Below are 6,847 nucleotides of genomic sequence, written 5' to 3'. Positions count from 1 at the left end.
TTTATCCCGGGACCCACGGCCATATGCGGGCAAACTGGGATGGAAACTAAGATCTCCAGGGCTCTGAAGGATGTGTTCCTAACCTCTCTTCCATTCTGCCTGACCCAATGTGGGAGAGTGTGTGTATGGAATTGAGGGACAGAGGGTGGAGAGAGATCTGTTTATTTACTGGCTTGGAACAGATAAAATTTTAGAAAAGCCTCATCCACAGGCCTAGGGCATGAGGCCTTGGGCCTCAGAGCTGTGTGGGGTCAGAGGAGGGCCTAGCTGGCCGCCTCCTTCTCCCCTCTCACAGCCCAAAGCCACAGGACACAGCCTGCCAGTCTCCTCTCTTGCCTTCCTCATTAGCTGGGATTGGGACCAATTTGTGGATGCCTTTGGTGCCCTAAGGCAGTGTTTGAGTCATCTTCCCTGATGCTAAAGAAAAAAGAAAGGAGGAGACAGCCATCCCCCAGGAGACTGGAGACGCCAGGAGAGAGAAGCAGTGATGGATGGAGGCCAGAAGGGAGAGGCCAGTGTCCAGAGGTCATCCTTAGTCTGGCTTTCTTTAACTTTGCTCTTCCCTGGGGACCTGCTCCCCCATGAGATCATCTCCCACCACAGACTTCAAACAAGATGGGCTCACTTGGGGATCAGCCTTCACTACTTTAAGGCTTGTTAACTTAAGGACTCTGGCTCCCTGGTCCTTCTAGAGCTCTAAGGAAAGAATGCAGGTGGAACTCGACAGGATTAGAGTCAGCAAGGAGGATAGATCTTCTCATACTAACCCAGATGATGGGTTCCATTTGCTTCAGAACTTGACAAACGCCTGTGGGTCTGGGAAGCTGGAACAGGAGCCAAGTCAGGAAAGCACTTAGAGAATTAGCCTTCAGGCTGTAGCCTGGTGCAGAAATGTAGCTTCTACATTTCTTCTACATCTGTCTCTTCTCTGAGACATAGTTTCATGACATCTTATAAGAATAAAATTAAAGTGGTCATGGGGGTTGTAAGCTGGAACACACCAAATGTTTGCTGTTGCTGTCATTAAAGTTCAGGTAGAATCATGTGAAGGATGACCATGGTAAGCACCTTGTTGTGTTGGACCATAAACACTGGAATAGCACCCTGCACCGTCATCATCTAAAGCTCACAAGAATTCTGAGACAATTAGTATTGGGTCTGTTCTACAAGTGGGGAAACTAATGCTGAGCTAGGTTAAGCACTCTGTCCCATATCATACAACAAAGTAAGTGGCAAAGTTGAAATCAGAGCACAGTTGGGGCACCTGGGTGGCTCAGTTGGTTAGGCGTCTGACTCTGGATTTCAGCTCAGGTCATGATCTCACAGTTCATGCGTTTAAGCCCCGTGTCAGGCTCTGTGCTGACAGTGCAAAGCCTGCTTGGCATTCTCTCTCCTTCTCCCTCTCTCCAAAAATAAATAAATAAACTTAAAAGAAAAGAAGAAGGAGAAATCAGGGCACAGCTGTGTCTGCCTGCAATAATGATACGTGATTATCCCCTATGCCACACACAGCCCAAAAAAGTGGGGGAGAGGAAGGAGAATCAATATGAACTGTGAACCGTGGGAGGGTTCAGACGCAGAGGGTGGAGGAAACATTGGGAGCGTTGACTATGGACTTCCCATAGTCAGGACCACAGTGCTAAGCATTAGCATGTATCATGTCATGAAATCAGAAAGTAGAATGTAGGGGGCTGACATGTGGTCTCCAACTCAAGGTCAAAGAGGCACTCATGCTGTTGGGTTGTAAGCAGCCCCAGAAGCTCCTCACTACTCATCACATTCTCTGAAGCTTGAAGAAAAATGGTTTAGAAACCCAACCCAGGACATTCTCCCAACACAGACACCAGGGGCTCTTTCTGTTGTCATTTTGATCTCCACACACAGACTTAAATACTATCCACACTGCTCTCTGTATCTGCATCAAGACCGAAGTCCTCCCTAAAGAACACTTTCCCATACTACATGAGGGCATGTTATCTTCACAACAACCCTATGAGGTCTGAACAATATGGGATGTGATCCTGCTCAGCACATTAGGGAACTAGGGTTCTTGGATTTCCAGGTAGTGACCTGCTCTAGGTGACACCAGGTGGGAGCCAGCCTTCTAATCCCTCCTTCGAATCCACTTTTGCTGCGAGTGGTTGTTTTAAGGGAGACTTAACAAAAGCCACACTCTTAGGACCATCTTGGTTTGACTTTCCTACACCACTGGTAGATCTGTCACGGACCCTGTCCCGCTGGTCAACTCCTGCAACTACCTTCGTGAAAAGCAAAACCACCCATTATAATATGTGTGGGTAAAGGCACTCTTGTATTTGGTGTACAAATTGGTATATGCTTTAAGGGAAACTGGCAGTATCAAAATTATAAATGCACAAACCCTTGGATTCAACAATTCACTTCTAGGAATCTACCTTAAAGAAATAGTCACGTGAATAGGCAGAGGACACGGATCAAAGTTATTCCATTACAGCTCTATGAGGGCAAAAAAAGTGGTAAAAAAAAAAAAACCAAAACTCTCCTCATTAGTAAAACATTTTTTTCCCCTAATCATGATTATCTCATGCCATGGAAAAGTATGCAGCCATTAAAACCAATGAGCTAACCCTCTGTGCTAACAGCTCGGAGCCTGGAGCCTGCTTCAGATTCTGCGTCTCCCTCTCTCTCTGTCCCTCCCCTGCTTACGTTCTATCTCCTTCTGTCTCTCAAAAGCAAATAAACATTTAAAAAAATTAAAAAAAAACGACTGAGCAAACCCGATTGTAGTGCCATGAACGTACGTCCATGTTGTTAAATAAATAAACATATCCATGCTGTAAAAGAACCTAAATAATAGGATCAAACACTTCTTTTAAAAGGTGGGGGAAGGGCACGCTCAGGTGGCTCAGTTAAGTGTTTGACTCTTGATTTCGGTTCAGGTCACGATCTCATGATCTTTAAAAATACATACATACATACATACATACACAACACATAAATAAATAAATAAATAAATAAATAAATAAATAAATATGTAAGTAAATAAAAATAATAACTCAGTTGACGCTCCTCCTTTGCATCTCGAGTAGAGGCTGTCCTAGGCCTGTGATTTCAGGGACAGTGGGAGATGTGCCCCGGACCCTTCTTACCTGAACATTGTTAAAAGTCAATTTTGAAACTTCTGGTCTTTATGATACCCTAAAAGGCCTATAAAAGATGGCAGCAGTGCAGATTACAAACCCACAGTTGCGCCTGTCCCGCCCAGTGACTGCAGTGCTCCAGCCCAGTACCCCCACCGGCATGCGTGAGTATATCCTATGCATTGTATGACTGTTGTGCATACACATGATGGGGGAAGAACACACACCATCAGACCATCAAACACACTGGCCACTCGAGGAACAGATCGAGGAGACTCCCGTGTTTCCACTCTTCATACTTCTGCGTTATTTTATTTTCTTACAATGTATTACCTTGTGGTTTTTAAATTAAAAAAAAAATGTAAGGCTAAAAAATTCATTTAGGCATAAGAGAAGAAAATAAGAAAACAAACCAACAGACAAAAACATTAGATGCAGTAATTGCCTTCAAGTTGGAAAAACTCAACTGGGCCTCTGGCCATCCAGACCTCACCAAACCAAATCCCAATTACATAGCAATATGGTACAGCAATATCTTACGAAGCAGGTTAGTAGGGAGGAGAGCGAGGAATTCATCTGTTTTGTTTATAATCTGGAACACTGCCTGGCCCATGTTAGGCACTCCATAAAAAAGGACTGAATGTGCAATGAATGGAGAAGAGCTCAGGATATACACAGAAGGGCGATTTTACTTGATTTCAGTGACTGAGATTAGTAGATGGAACTGTGACCAAATAGGGACACTCCTGAGCACAGGTAACATTGGTCTGCAATTAACATATCAGATGTTTACCTACCTGTAGCCACTCGTAAATTGCTTTTACACGTTCAGTCATGGACTATCTATTAAAGGCCCTAGAATCAGTCCTTTCCCTCAGGGGCTTCAATCAAGCTGTACAAGTGAACCTACAAATCCAGCGCTAGATAAATCTACTTGCTGGCAGAGCTAGTCCTGGGCAGACTTCATCGGCCATAACTGTGTGACCTTCTTTGGTGTCTCACCTTGCTCAGCTGTACATGGTGGGGCTTGAGCTTAGCTATCGTCTCAAACATAAAATGCAATGATGCTCCTAAGAACAGGGGCTCAGAAAGCCTGGAGCCCTGGACCCTGGTTTGAGACACCCTCTACTAAATATTCTCAGATCCCTTCAGCTCAAAAACTGCTGATTCTGAGCCTGTTGAACTCTGTCCTCACGGTATCACTGAGTATCACTGAGACCGGCAAGTCTTTAGACTTCAGATTTTGGATATTCGTTAGACTTCCACCTGGTTCCACCCCGAGCTTCACCACTTAACCCACTGGGTGACCTTGAACAAGTGACTCAATCTGTCTCAGCCTCAGTTTCCTCTTACCTAATCTAGGCACGATAATAGCACCTACCTTGCACCCAGGACATGGGAAGCCCTTCACACACTGCCAGGAACCGGGTAGGTGTTGCAGAAATGGCAGCTCTTAATGAGTGAGGGAGGATAAAGGGAAAAGGATTACAGTTATGGGACGTAAGATTGAAATTGAGGTTCAGCAAAGCAAGGGTGACTTTGAGAGCATCCTCACTAGAACTGTAGTCACTGTTTCCTCCTTGGACTGGGGGCCAGCGGAGGGCAGGGTGCCTGAAGGTGCTTCCCTAGACTGACTTCTCCTCTGATTAAGCTGTACTCCTCTCTTGTGCCCATCCCCACGCACCGCAGTTCTTGAATCTACTCCCCTGAAGTCCTGTGTTGCAACAGTGAATCAAAATCAATACTCCCCTTGTTGAGACTTCCCATCTGCATAAGGCAGTCTGAGGCCCTCCCAAATCCCAAACCAAAGCCTGACTGTGAAGGAAGTTCCCTCGGGAATAGACCCAAAAAAGACTATTTCCCAATAGTTTTATAACCTCGGGGTCCTGGGCAAGGAAAGCAAGCTGACAACAGAAAGTGTGCCGAGGTGCGACGACCACATCACCGACCAATCCACTGCTTCTATTCTCACGATTTCATATTGCGCCTAACTTACCCTGCAAGGAAATGGGTGCATTGAGACTCGGGCAGGGTGGGAGCGTTTGTAAAGACAAGATCTCTTTGCTTTGTGCTTGTTTTATTAATTCCACCACCGCCCCCCACCAGCAGCTCAGAGCTGACATGAAAAGTGTAATACACTGGGAGTATCAGTGTTCACTGAAAATATCACTTCACAAGTGAAAATATAGCCAAACAGCCAGTTGTAGTTTGAGAGGCTGACCCTCCTCAAAAATGCAGCTGTCACCAAAAATACATTGGAAATCTGTCTCCTTCTCTCTCTCTCTGTCTCTGTCTCTGTCTCTCCCTCCATCTCTCTCTCCTTCCCTTCTTCTTCTAAACTCTCCGTCTTACAATTTAGCTTTAATTGCCCTGTCAGCTCTAAAGGCTGCTAATTGACGCCTTTTATTCCACGTTACAACTCCTGGGGAAGAAAGGGGAGCCCCCCCGCCCTGAGCTGCGAGGAGGATCGGATCTGCCGATTTGGCACGCCTGTCTCCCAGCGGATTGAAGCTGGGTGCTCCCAGCTCTGGGGGCAGGAGTGGGGGAGTCGCGGAGGCGGGGAGGGGGCTGGGCAGGGGTTGGAGCGTCTATTTTTAGTGAGGGTTTTATAGAGTGGATCCCTGTGGCTTGGCTCCACACTGAAATATTGTCCTCGTCTCAATGACATAAACACAGGGCAACTTGGAGACCTTGGCGCCAGCCCTGGCCGGAGCCTGTGAATGGGCAGAACGCGATGGGAGCGAGAAGCGTACTGTAATTACAAATAAATCCGCCCCCCACCCCCTCCCCTGGCTCGCCAGGCTCACTTAATACCGCAAAAAGCCTCTGCTTTTGTGTAAATAAGATGAACTGAAGTTACTGAAAGATCTACCAAGAGGCAGCTAATGGAATAATGACTTGGGTAAGCTCGGGTTAAAAAGAAGGGGCATTCGAGAATTAATTACACAGCCGTGGTCATCGGTGGAAACCAGGCAAAGTGTGGAAGGCTCCCTGGGCTCCTGGAGTAAATCCAGAGCGTTGTTCCCTCAGAGAGCATCGAGCATTCAGACCTGGCCCTGCCACATGAGAAATTGGAACTGATAAATTGGAACCAATTAGCACAAGATCTCTAAATGATTCCCTGGACTGTCCCAGGCCAGGCTGGATGAAGCTGTCGCTCTGGACTGCTTCAGACACGGAGCCACACTTTCCAAAGCATATTTAAATATAGCCTTGCTTCCCTCCAAATGTAATCCCAACCCTCATTTTTATCCCTGGAAGCCTGGGGCGGGGGGGGGAGGGTGCCACGGGGGGAGGAGTGCAGGGGTGAGATGGGATTTTCACAACCCCCACTCCCACAACCCTGTAAATAAATAAAAGATTGCACCAAATTCCATTTGAAGTTGTCAGTCCCGGAATGGAACTTTTATCCCATTATGAATTTCATGGGTGAGCCCCCTCGGACTTTGAATGTGGCTGACACCTCCATTGATGGGCCCTAATTGCAGTTGTAGAAATGGACTGCAGACACCACACTGTACAACCAGCACATTCCTGTGAAGAAAGAGCATCCTGTGAGAGCACCCCCAGGCCTCCCCTCAAGTCAGTAGGATCGTCAAGGTTTCACTTAAACTTTAAACCAAAGTTGCCCTATGGAAGGGCCAGGTGCTAATTTGGGATTTTGAGGTTGGGCAGATTTGCCTTGGCTGACAGGGCGGTTACTATACTCAGGGGGCTGGCTGCAGGCA

This window comes from Panthera leo, chromosome E1, assembly GCF_018350215.1.
Source record: "Panthera leo isolate Ple1 chromosome E1, P.leo_Ple1_pat1.1, whole genome shotgun sequence".
Classification (NCBI taxonomy): Eukaryota; Metazoa; Chordata; class Mammalia; order Carnivora; family Felidae; genus Panthera; species Panthera leo.
Note: the sequence above shows the minus strand (reverse complement) of the source record.